Source organism: Phocoena sinus, chromosome 12, assembly GCF_008692025.1.
Source record: "Phocoena sinus isolate mPhoSin1 chromosome 12, mPhoSin1.pri, whole genome shotgun sequence".
Classification (NCBI taxonomy): Eukaryota; Metazoa; Chordata; class Mammalia; order Artiodactyla; family Phocoenidae; genus Phocoena; species Phocoena sinus.
This window is the reverse complement of record NC_045774.1, coordinates 89,826,233-89,839,680: the sequence shown is the minus strand read 5'-3', so window position 1 is coordinate 89,839,680 and position 13,448 is coordinate 89,826,233. Positions and strand designations below refer to the sequence as shown.

The 13,448-nt window shown below is 39.2% G+C and overlaps 1 protein-coding gene across 1 annotated transcript in view; it reads right to left on the bottom strand.

Annotated features, from left to right (window-relative positions):
- Window positions 1-13,448, bottom strand: part of EYS (eyes shut homolog) — a 1,696,347-nt gene that overhangs the window by 28,805 nt on the left and 1,654,094 nt on the right.

Sequence of the window (13,448 nt, the reverse complement as noted above, 5' to 3'; positions counted from 1 at the left end):
CTTTGTAGAGTAGTAGTTCTAATCTCTTAATTGATCAGTGATAACAGGGACACCGTCCATTTCCTTAACTGTACGGTGATACATAGACGTTCCATACAGTAAAGGTATTTTGAAATAAGCTAGCTATTGGTTGGACTTGGAATTCTTTCACTCTGAGAGGGTTCTCTACTATGGTTGGGGTGGCCTCTCTGAGATAGAGTAGAACCTAGTAGTAAGAGAAAGGGTCATGGTGTTTTTAAATCGGGTTAATGCCTATGGGTGAGTTATGTCAAAGGTCAGCTTGGGGCCTAGTGAATTAAAAAAAGATTTTTTTTTACAAGGTTAAGTTAATAAGAGTGTTAATAAGAAACATTTCATATTCAAAGTACAACTGTCATGTTATAATTAAATGAAATAGTCTCTGCTAAACTGAAAAACAGCAAGAAGAAAATGTCTAATGCATTTAGTGTCAATATTCTGAAGACAAACAGTACCTTATTCTTGTTTACTATAAATGGATAAAAACATTAAAAACAAACCCATGATATACGGTAGCATCAGCTATGATGAAGGATCTTTAATTTTGTACATTCTTTTCTTCCACTGGGAGAAAATATTCTAAAATTTTTAAATGATTATTTGCAGAGAATCTGGGGTCCTAAATGTATTTATAGGCAAGGTATTAAACCAATCTAGGAGAATAGAATTACCAGTCATCAAATTATTGCATACAATCTTTTAAAAATTAGTAATTTTACCCTTTTATTTGGAAATAATTTAAAATGCATAGAAAATTAAAAAAATAAAATGAGTACAAAGCATATTGTACCCAGATTCATCTTTTGTTAATTTTCTTACCCTTTATCTAGTGCTGTCTAGCTATCTGTCTACATGATAATTTTTCTCAATAATTTGTTCCATACATCATGGCTCTTTGCACCTAACAACTTACAGATATTCTCATATATATAATCACAGTACAGTTATCACCTTTAATACATTTAATATTAATACCATCCTTTCATCTTACCTAGTATTAATATTTCAATTTTTTCTGTTGATCCAATAATATTTTACCCTAGAGTATGAAATCTCATATGACTCAGATGTTGCATTGAGTTGTCATATTTCTTTAATATCTTTTAACCTAGACCATTTCCACAGTCTTCATTGTCTTTCATGACACTGATGTTTTTGAAGGATCTTTTCTTCCCTCTTTGTTTTTGAAAGGAATGCTCATCATTTTGGGTTTGACTGATATTTCATTCTAAGCAGATTTAGGGTATGCATTCTTGGCGGAGGTGTTTCACAGGCGATGTGTTCTTCTCAGAGTTTCACACATGGAGGCACATGTATCTATCTGTCCCTCACTGGTGACATCAATTTTGCTCACCTTTGTCAAGGTGTTGACTTATTTTTTTCCACTGTATGCTATTCTGCTGTATAAATATGGCATTTTTTTTCTTCCTTGCAATTCATATGCAGTTTATGGGAGATACTTTAAGCCATGTATATCTACATTTCATCAAAACTGTCCCTAGATTTAACATCCTTTGATTATTCTAGCCTGAATCAGTCTTTATTTGGATGCAAAATTCCCTCCACAATTATGACCTGGGTGCGGTAGCTTCTCAAATGCTCTCCGGAGTTCTCACAGAGGTATCATTGTCCATGTGTTGTTAACTTGGTGTCTCTGTAGGGGAAAGGACAGCCTGTAGCTTCCTAGTTTGCCATCTTGCTGACCACATCTCTGCTTTTAAAGCACAGATTTTCTTTAAAACCTAAAGCTCTGCAAGATTTCCCCTCAAGCATTAAAATTTCATCACCTCTCTACCCTGGATGCAGTAACTGCTTATTTCAGCATACTTCTTAAATCACTTTAAGTTGAGCAAGTCCCATTGAAAGTGGTTTTGCTACCCAAATGTTTCTGTTCTCAGTGGTAGAACTCAAGCTTTCTAAAATAGATTATTAATTTCCAGAGTGTTGTTTCTCATGATGGACTCAAAGCATAGTCTATTCACTAAATAAATAGTTCTCTATCTCCACATGTTATAAGCCTGTGAGGTTAAATGTTGCCCTCATGGATGCACGTCTGCTTTGTTCTCAGAAAATGTGCTATCGATTTCATGACTTTTAATGCAATAATCTTGACTTTAGCCACAGCTCTCCTACTGTACCACAGTTATGTTCTAGTCAGTCAGTCAAGAAAAAGAGATGAGAATAATTTGAGACTTTTTGTGGCATTTATTAATCTGTTATTTGCATTCAGGTCTATGGATACTGCATATAATTTCACTGTAGCTCCTTAGCTTGTAAATACTTAATGAGAATCTAATGGATAGACGTAACTTTTTTTTTCCATCCTTAACTATGTGATTACCTCTCGGATTCCAAGTTAAACAGTTGGACAAATTTTAGATTAACTAAGTACATACATTGTCAAGGCAGCAAAAATGAAGCTAAACATCCTTGCCCTTTGCTGGTTTATTATCATAGTCTACTGGGGGGTGGGGGGTGGGATCCAGCAATTGAATCTGTTGGCTAGTTGCTAACAGAAGAGATGGCTAAGTATCAATTACTGAAAAAATAAAGTCATTCCTTTGGGGAGACTTTCTTTAGCACCCAGATGGATAATGCCGAACAACTCTAATTACTTAACTCATTTAATTATTTGGGTGGTTATTTTGTTCAAATGATCTTTGAAGACCCATCAAGATAGTGTTGCTTAAAAATTAAGTGTTCTTCCAATTAAGTTCCCCATAAATGCTAGCCCCCAAATGGGGAAGTTATCATCTAAAACAGTGACATAGTAAATTCAGTGTAGAGATGATAGAAGATGATTGGACAGGGTAGCTGCCTAATCTTTTGGAGAGTGAGTTAGTTGGGGAGGAAAAATAGGAAGTCAATGGAAACGTGCGGGGAGAACTACAGACTGAGTGAACTACAGTGAACCCTGTATTATTTTCCTGGGAATCAGTATAAGTTGTTTTGAGTTGCAGCTCCCACTGAGATTCCTATCACCAAATAAGCTCTTTCCATGACCTGCCCTGTCAACATTAGCCAGTTCTTAACTCAGAGTGAAAAAATGGTTAGGTCTGCCTCCAGAAGTTTGTCTTGTTTGTTATTGGGTCAGAGGTTTGATATTGGTTCAAAACCACAACGATACATTGATTCTTAAACATAATTTTGTACTGAAATGAAAATAAAGTGTATCTGCCATCGTCAAAAAAATTGTGTTCTATAAAATCACATGATTGTTTTATGATAAAGAAATTTGGTGATTCCTTTTTTTTGGTAGATTATGTTAATTTACTGATAACACTATTTTTTAAATTATTTTTTCTTTTTCTTTTTTTTTAAATTTTTGGCCACGCCAGGCAGCATGCAGGATCTTAGTTCCCCACCACGGATCGGACGCGTGCCCGTTATAATGGAAGCATGGTGTCTTCACCACTGGACCACCAGGGAAGTCCCTGGTAATTTCCTTTGAGTACTTACCTCATATGAATTCTGTCAGGTAGGCAAAATGATACTTATTATATTAGTGAGAGTTCTGGCAGTAAACAGCACACACATATAAGGTAACAGATGCTAAGTTAAACTTTTTAATTTTCATGGTAAAACATCAATTTTGTCACTTATAAATCTGGAAAACAAAGCATGTAATGATCCTTTCAATTAATAGCCAGGATACCTGGACTTCTACAGGGGTCTTAATTTTCATTTTTTGCTATGCTTTGACCATCAGAAACTTGACCGACACAACTGATATCCAAGAGTAATGGTCTAATGAAAATAAATAATTATCTATCAAGACAACTGACTATTGCCCCAGTAACATGTCAGATCAATAGAAATCTACTTTTCAAAGATAATTTGACATAATTATCTTTACAGAACTATGACCTAATATTATGCCCGTAGCCTTTATTGTGTCAGTATAAAAAATGATCATATACATAATGCCATTTCATTTTCTAGAAAATTGTCATCAAACACAACATTTATTATGCTATTTAATTTTATTTTTCTAAAAAATGGATCATGCTCAATACATTTTTATTACAGTTCAGTGCCAGGGCACGGTTCTCTGTCCTTGATGTGAGGACTGGTATGCTTTCTTTAATTAGGCAATAATTAAGTAGCAGTCTGTTGTATTTTATGATTCACTTCAACTTCCAAGAAACCCAAAGCTAATTTTACATTCAGTTGTGTGTTGTGAAATGATTTAGACTCTCCTTGTTTTGTCTTCCTTGTCCTTCCCTCCCCTTCCCTTCCCTTCCCTTCCCTTCCCTTCCCTTCCCTTCACTTCCCTTCCCTCCCCTTTCCTTCCTTTCCCTTCCCTTCTCTTCTTTCCTTGGCAGGAGGGCATACCTTTCTATCACTATCTTGGCTACTTTTCAAATACATGTACATTTTACTGTGAGCTCTCTCTTAAGTTGTTTGGAAGTATCTTAAATAATAAATTCAGCCACTGAGCCAGGTAACTTTTGAGGGAATTATATGGCTGATTCAGGAGTCTCCAAGGCTCATTTACAGCAGGTCTGGAAGACAACATTGATTACATGCATGTGTCATTCAGGTTTTAAACCTTGAATAATCATCACTCACTTCACAAGTGTTAACTGAACACCATCTATGTGAAAGGCACACCCAGACCAGTAAGCAAGTCCTGATGAGTTTTTAATTTAGTGTGCCTTACATTGGTCTCTTCTATTCTCAGAGGTATTTTAATAATTTACACCTTACCTGGCATACATTTCCTTTTCAGATAAAGAGGTTTACTCACATTTCCAAGTGCACCTTTCCATCTCCCCCATGGTTTGCTGAAGTAGTTTTCACTCTTAGGACAGCTACCTCACCATCCTGTATGAGTCTACCCAAAACTTACCCGTTTTTTAAACACCTAATCTAATTTCACTGCTTTTTTCTTTTCGAGATTTTTTTCTTCCAGTTTTATTGAGATATACCAGACATACAGCAGTATATAACTTTACGGTGTACAGCCTGTTGATTTGACTTACATACATCATGAGATGATGACCACAGTAAAGTTAGTGAACATGCATCATCTCATACAGACACAAAATAAAAGGAAAAACTATTTTCTCCTTGTGATGAGAACTCTTAGGAGTTACTCTCTTAACAGCTCTCATGTGTAACCTGCAGCAATGCTATTAATTCCATTACTTTCTGAGACCTTTTCAGGCCCCGCTAGCCAGAGGTTACGCAGGTACTGTCATCTGTCGAGCCGTTAAAGAATTCAGTACTCTGGGATATGTTTTACTCTTTTCCCTGAACTGTTATTTAAATTATATACTTTAATTTTCACAGACTTTTGTCTGGTCTCTATCTAAATTATTAGTTCTTTGAAAGGAGGGACCCTACCTTATCATGTTTTGGATCTGTCCATATTGCCTGAGTGGTTTCTTAATAAATACTTTTTAAAAAACAATAATCTGCTATACTTCTATAGATAATGTGTATTTTGTTTTTAAAAAAATCTTATTTGGTCATTTGGAAAAGTTAACGTCTACTACATTGATCATGAGAGTTTGAAATATTTTTTACATCTTTATATAATAAAAACTATTGTCTTTTTAAAATAGGAGGTTTAAAATATTTTAGCTTAAGAATCTGTTTAAAAAAATCCATATTTAGAAAAAAGAGATGATAAAAATACCTATGTGGACATAACTTGCATTTAGTACAAGTCTAATCTAACACTTTTCCTTCCTCTGTAAGAGGGGTTCATATTTAAGGAGTACTTGTTATGTGCCAGGTTCTGTGCTGGCCTCTTTGTGTCACTGACCCCTCATCATGACCTTTATAAGGGTGGCTTGGAATCTTAGACAGTTCTGTCATTGAGACCACAGGGCTTTCTTGACCATTTGCCTTGTGATATCCCTTGGTTAGGATGGTACAGGAAAGTTTGCTTTCCTATTTTTCTTAGGATAAATTATATAGATTTTTAACAAAAGAAGGAATGAAATAATGAAATATCTTGCAATCTTTATATCTTCCACTATGGTCATGAGGATTTTAGTTGGTTCTATTAGAAACTAGAGGGAGCCTGTCTCTCAGTTCCTCAAATTAGAAAGTAAAGTTTGTGGTTGGACTCCATCACTGTCAATCACCTCAGATAAAAAGAGGGTGTGGGCAGACCTGCCTCAGGGGAAGAAGCCACCAAGTTCTGTCTGTAGAAATTGATTGTAAGCAAACCTTTTTTTTTGTCTGCCTTCCTAAGGGGCAAGACATGGGGAACATGGCTCAATACGTAAAACATTTCAAGGGAGAAATCTTTAGCAGTCGAGAGCTGAAAATCCACTGTGTTGAGGGCTTTTGTTTGTTACTTAATGTTATCTTGAATAGAAAATAAAAAGGACTTTGTTGAAGAAAAACCTCTGAATCTGTCTCTTAGAGCTTTTAACCTTTCACTCACTACCTTGTAAACAGTTTTAATTATTAACTTAGGGCTTGACAAGGAGAATGGACTCTCCCTGGACTTCGGCCCCAAATTCCTCTAAAACAGAGACCTAAAAACATATTCTTTTCACACATGAGAAGCTTGGTGTTCAGGAAAAGTAAATTCCTTCCTTAAAGTCCAAGGTTAGGAAATGACAGTTGTGTGTGTATATTTCTACTAAGTTTCTAGTGGAGTCTATTCCTTTAGATATTCAAAAAGCTTAGCGTTCATATAAACCTTAGAATTGTTATATATAACCCATGCACTCTTTCACTTATGATTTATCAGGTTGTATGGAAGAGCACAAACAGAAGACTAAAGAATTAAAACGTGTGTTCCTGAAAATCGTAGCTAGTGCTTATTTATTTTTTACCTTTTATAAGTATTATAAAATTGTAGAGGATCTAGTACACATGTAACTACATCCTTATTAATTATCACGGTGGGATTGAAAGTGGGGAAATAAAGACTTAAGGTTTTTTTTTTTTTCTATGAAGAAAGCTTGCACATTACCTGCTGTATTTACCTGCCTGGTTAAATGCACCTGAAAATGAGCATCTGAAAAAGGCAAACAGTAATGATCCCTGAAATTGCCCTCTACAGTGCTATGGACCCATTTCTCTACTATTAGGAAAACCACGACTCGGCAGGAAGGCATCCCACGTGTCGGGAACACTTGGAGAATTGAACTTCGCCATTAGCTTGAATTAATTTCAATAAAACCAGGGATAGGTGGACCATAAAGTAGAGCATCAAGAGACCAAGTAGCTTGAACATCTGCCTGCTTCACTCAAAATGCCAGCAAGTGCGTGGTTTCTTTATCTTAGAGGAATGAGTGGAAGGAAAATTGCACTACGGTTGGAAAGCATGTAGGGAAAATGGAAGCATTTTAAGTATTTCCTGGGCTAAAAGTTAAAAACACACATATTATGGAATCTCACTTGGCTAAATGTCAACGATACACGATAGCTAGAATTTAGTTAGTGCAAAACTATTTAAAGAAAAAAGCAATTTACCAATAATGTGGGGAAAAATAAATGGGCAGGAGAGATTTTATGATTCAGGAAAGGTTACATGTGTACTTGTAAACCATAAATTCTAACAGGAAAGACAAGTATAATGGAAGAGAAGAGCAAATAAATAAGATTTGAGTGTAAGAGAAAAGAAATTGAACAAATTGTCCATCTCACAAAATAACTGTAAATCAGAATTCTTCTAGAATAGAATATTTTAATGACTATTCTGGATTGCAAAATACTCTACCCTAGTTTCACCTGTTATGATTTCTTTTTAAATTAAGGTCAATAGTCCCCGTGAAATATACACCCAGGTGCTGTTTGCCGACAATCCTCCTGCATCTTCAGTTTAATTTTAAAGATGGTTTAGGGCCCTTGGGCGTTTAAAAGCACACATCCGAGCTAGTTCCAATGTGAACATTGTGGATTTCTGCACTTGTGGAGCTAGGCTCAGATATTTTGAATCACTTTTGGTGGCCGTGACCCTAGAAGCCATTGGATTCAAATGGTTTGTTGATAATTTACTTAACCACCGGGGAATTCCTCAGTGGAATTCCAATGGAGTTTGGGGTGGGGCCTTAGTGAAAAGAAGGTACCCAACCAGGAATTATCCTTCTCTTGTCTTTAAATGGATTTTTCTTTCTGTCAGCTGTAGGTGAATGTTTTAGGGGACTTGAAAGATAACATTTCCCCCATTAGTCAGACATCTAATAGCAAGGGACAGATTAAATCAGATCTCACTGCTTAAATTATAATGCTGGAACAGAGAATGTCCCCTGGCCATCCTCTTCGTAAGAGAGTGAGTACTCTGTCTTGCTCTCCTCCTTCCCCCTCATCACCTGCTGGTGACGTCTGTTGGCCAAACTCCACTGCAATCTACTGGAGAAGGTGTTAGAGTACGGGGCAGGGAGTGTGGGTGTGGGGAAGGGCGGGCAGATGGAAAACAGCTGGCATACTTGATGTTGCTGTTTTACACATAATGAAATCGAGGCTCAGAGACTTCACTGACGCAGCAGAAACTGAATTGCTAGTCACTAGGAGCAACAGGACTTAACTTCAAGTTTTCTGACTCACACTTACAATCTTCACAGGCTTCCTATTTTCTCAGCGTGGAATTACAATTCTTTATCGTATTTTCCAAGACTCTGCACGATCTGGCTTCTGCTTGCCTTTCCAAACCCATCTTATAATACCGACTCCTATTCCAGGAACACCGACTGCCTTTCTCTCCCTCAAACGTGTGGCATCATTTTCCTGTTTCCAGGTTTAACCGCTGCCCAGAGAGCCCGCCCCTCTGTCTGTGACACGTGGATGAGTCTCACTGGCTGACAGCTCAGATGTCACTACTCAGAGAGGCCTTTCCTGACCATCCCCGCTTGAGTGTACTCTCCCAGTGACTGTCTGTCTCCTCGCCCTCTTGCTTTCCTTCATGGCACTCACTCATTCTGTGCTTTTGCTCATTGACTGGTGGGCATGTTCTGTGCTTGCTAGCATGGCACCTCTACGGAGACAAGGCACCTGTCTTTCTTGTTCAGGCAGTCTTCCCAGCACGTGTTCTGGAACTGGTAAACAATCTTAATGAACTGGTGCCAAGCGTTACTGCCAAGGGAGGAGAAAAGAACAGAGAACGCTAATGTGAGGCAGATGTCCTTCACCATCCCTGCGCCACGGCTTCATCGGGCTTGCCAATCCACTGCAGTTTAGTTTCTCGTCATTCAGAGCTTATAAGCATGAGTTTGGGTGCTTCTTGGGGGTGGGGCTCATTTACAATAAAGACGATCATAAAGACGAAACTAGGCAGGTATGACAGCTGTATGTCGGGTTCCATGTGCAGCCAAACTAATTTCCTAAGACTTAGGTTTCTTGGAATGGGGAAGGAGAAGAGGCAGAAGGGAAAAAGATGACATGGAAGTTAGGGATTTGTAAGTTTAAGGATGTTGGTGTTGGATTTCTTGGTAATTTACACACCAGTTTATAACTACAGTAAAAGTGAATTGAACCCCAGGCATTTCTTCTGCATTCTAGGTGACCATAATTTGCTCAACTGAGTAGAAATTATGACTGCATGTCACAGACAGCTACTGGTTATGGTGCAATAAGGATCAAGCTCTCTGGGAATAAGGAAAATGCAGCTATTGACAAGACGCAGGAGCTCACTGCTGCCTGGTTTCAGGGCCTGGTTGATATCTGTTCTCTGTTTTTGTTTTTTAAATTAAATTTTAGTACTGTAGCTACTATGTTGGAAATCTGCAAAGTCAATGGGTCAATGGAGATAAAGAAAACGGATCTTTTGAGACTTAAAGTTTAATTCTGTCATTTCTGATTAAGCTCCTTCTTCACTATTTTGACTTCACAACAAATATAGTTCATAGTTCTTAAAATCAACTTTACTATAAAAATTACTCTAGAAAAATAACTTTCAATTGAGAATCTAAAACTCTATAGTCCCCTCCCCCACATAATATCAATACTTTTTTTCCCAGTCAAAACAACTGTTTTTATGATATGATTTTCTATAACTTTTTTTTTTTTTTTTTTTTTGTGGTACACGGGCCTCTCACTGTCGTGGCCTCTCCTGGTGTGGAGCACAGCCTCCGGACGCGCAGGCAGAGGCCATGGCTCACGGGCCTAGCCGCTCCGCAGCATGTGGGATCTTCCCAGACCGGGGCACGAACCCGTGTCCCCTGCATCAGCAGGCAGACTCTCAACCACTGCGCCACCAGGGAAGCCCTATAACTTTTTAATAAAGGAATTAAGCTCTTATTTTATAGCATAGCAGGGTATATCTTTGGTCAGTTTTTGTTGAGAATACTATGAGAGTGACATAACTTTTCTGGCACCTTTTATCAAACTTTCTAGACTCTCTTCTTATAAAATAATTTCATTACTGTATCTCTGCTATCTCTCTGTATAATCTATTTATATACATACTAATATATATTTGTATATATGCATACACCCAAACAAACTTTAGGTTAATCCCCTGGGCTTTCATCATTTGAGATTTTAAGATGCAGAAATCTGGCTTGCCCTATTGTTACGATCACTAGCCCTTATGTTTTTTTTTTTTTCTTTTTGCCTATTGTAATGTTTATTAGCTGAAAACTTTCCTTTCTTAAAATTATTGCACTTGAAATAACACTATCACTAGATTTTTTATTAGTTATCTATTTTATACATATTAATGTATACAGGTCAATCCCAATCTCCCAATTCATCCCACCCCCCGATCCCCCCTACTTTCCCCCCTTGGTGTCCATATGCTTGTTCTCTATATCTGCATCTCTATTCCTGCCTTGCAAACTGGTTCATCTGTACTATTTTTCTAGATTCCACATATATGGAATATTTGATTTTCTCTTTCTGACTCAACTTTACTCTGTATGACAGTCTCTAAGTCCATCCACGTCTCTACAAATAACCCAATTTCGTTCTTTTTTATGGCTGAGTAATATTCCATTGTATATATGTACCACATCTTCTTTATCCATTTAGGTTGCTTCCATGACGTGGCTATTGTAAATAGTCACTAGCCCTTATGTTAACTTGTCCTATTATTTCCTTCAGTTTCTAATAGCTATTCCTTTGGGAGTAATACAAGTGCACCATCTTGGTAAAGTACTTTGCTGTTCACTAACGTCAAGAACTGCTCCTTGAAAATGATCACAGTTTGTTTTTACCCTTTGAGAACTACTAAATAAAATGTACAGTAGACACATTCACTCAGCACTGTATGACAAGTGTTAGAGATTCTACACCAATGGACAGGAACAGGCGTGGGCACCACCCTCAGTTATGTGAAAAAGGGTCAGGGAAGTCGTTCCTATAAAAGAAAGGCTTGAGTCGAAATTTGAAGGATGAAGGTGTGTTAGCTGGATTCTGAGGAGAAGATGAGAGCATTTCAGGCAGAGGGAAGAGTGAGTATAAACTTCTTATTCCAGGAAAGAGTGTAGCCTATTCCAGGAGCCAAGAACGGCCATTTTTTTTTTTTTTTTTTTTTTTTTGCGGTACACGGGCCTCTCACTGTTGTGGCCTCTCCTGTTGCGGTGCACAGGCTCCGGACGCGCAGGTTCAGCGGCCATGGCTCACGGGCCCAGCCGCTCCGCGGCATGTGGGATCTTCCCGGACCGGGGCACGAACCCATGTCCCCTGCATCAGCGGGCGGACTCTCAACCACTGTGCCACCAGGGAAGCCCAAGAAGGGCCATTTTTGAAGAGCGGGATCTGCCTCTAATGTCATCATGAAAGAGACAGATTCCCATAGCCAGACATTATCTCATAGCCACAACTTCTGACACAATTAAACGTTTCTTTCGCTAAATCATTAGTATTCTGACCCTCAAATGTCTCCCATTTATCAACACCTTTGACTTTTGGAGGAAAGTTAAGCACACATAGAATCTCAGAGAATATAGGATTAAAAATGTTTGCATTAATGTATTTGATAAAATGATCAGAGGAAGATTAAATTACAAAATGTATGATGTGATATTACAATAAAGCGCCCAAATTATCCCAAGGTGTATATAACACAATTGGTGATGGGCTCCCTTACTTCTTCTACCCCAGCCCCTGCTGCTAAACATGGGTGCAGAGGCTAAGGCTTTCTCTTCTGGGTGGGGTGTGAGGTGAGATAGACAAATAGTGGATGATCCAGTCTCTGGATTCCAGGAGCCTGCAGAGGGATCCCCATGTCCTCATGTTTTTCTGGCTCAATTTTCCAGATTCTTCAACTGCAAGTTTCCTGAATTCCATGCCACACTGTCCTGGACTCCCAGCCAGCCCCGAGATGGGGGGGTGGGAGTGGGGATGGGGAGGTAAGGGGATAGGGGCAAACTGAAGCAGGACTGTGTGGATCCGTGGCTGGAGCCTTACTGACACATTGGCCAGCTGCAGCCAGGCCATCCCATTAGCCTCACAGCAGCACAACTGTGTCTGTCACACTGAATTTTTAGGACTCTGAGCATGGCGTTATGGAGGTCTTCTTTCACACCCATTTTGCTGTGATATTTAGAACTACACCAGATAAGACAAAGTGAAGCATAAGTGTTGATTTATGTAGGATGCATAACTTGAGGCATTGAGCAGCCCGTGCTTTCCTGATTTTCCCCAAAGCCACCCTTTCCAGTGCCCTACTTCATCCTTGTGTCTGTGGGCATTTTTGCTCTTGCCCTAGGGGTTCTCAGAGCTTTAGCAGAGGATGCAGGTGTGATGGGGCAGATTTAAAGGTGGCTGCATTCCACTAAGCCTCCCATCCACCTTGCCTATAAAGAGAGGCTGTCAGGGAAGTTACATGAGGAGGTAAATCGTGCACTGCCACAGGGACTTCTTGCTTGGGGATGACGCGCAGTACAGAGCCACATTCCTTCTCCAGTCCCCGAAGATGAGTTTGTGCTATTGGCTGCAAGGAGGACAGTGGAGGAATGACTTTGGTCCAGCTCTACTTGGGAAGGAGACAACAGGACTGCCATGCTCCATCCACGCCCTCCCACCCTGCAGTGTGTGTGATGTGGAGGGAATCCAGAAGGTCTGAGGCAAGGTGGGTACTAAACGGGGGAGCGGGCAGGCCTAGAAGCACACTTACACCAGCTGCAGCCCATGTGGGGAGCACTCAGGAGACCGCGGGCTCCCTCAAGGCCGTTGCATGATTTGCCCAGTGGTAAGGGTATCATCAGTCATAAGGTACGGGGAGGTATATAAGCTGAGGAGACCTAGAAAACTGAGGGCTCCTTATTGTTCCACCGGACATGGGGCCATTTCATCCCTCGAATTTCTCTTCTTTTGCACTGGAGCTGATGTATCTCCCTTGTGATATTCCCAAAGGCCTTAGTCAAATGGAAGGTACAGAGGGAGAAGCTGAAAGATGGAGCCTCATTCTTGAATTATGAATCTAAATTCACTTGATTAGATTGCATTTAGCACAAGAGATCCAGAACATCTAGACTAAACAGACAGGGGCCTTTGAGTTAGTAAATTAAAGCAATTCT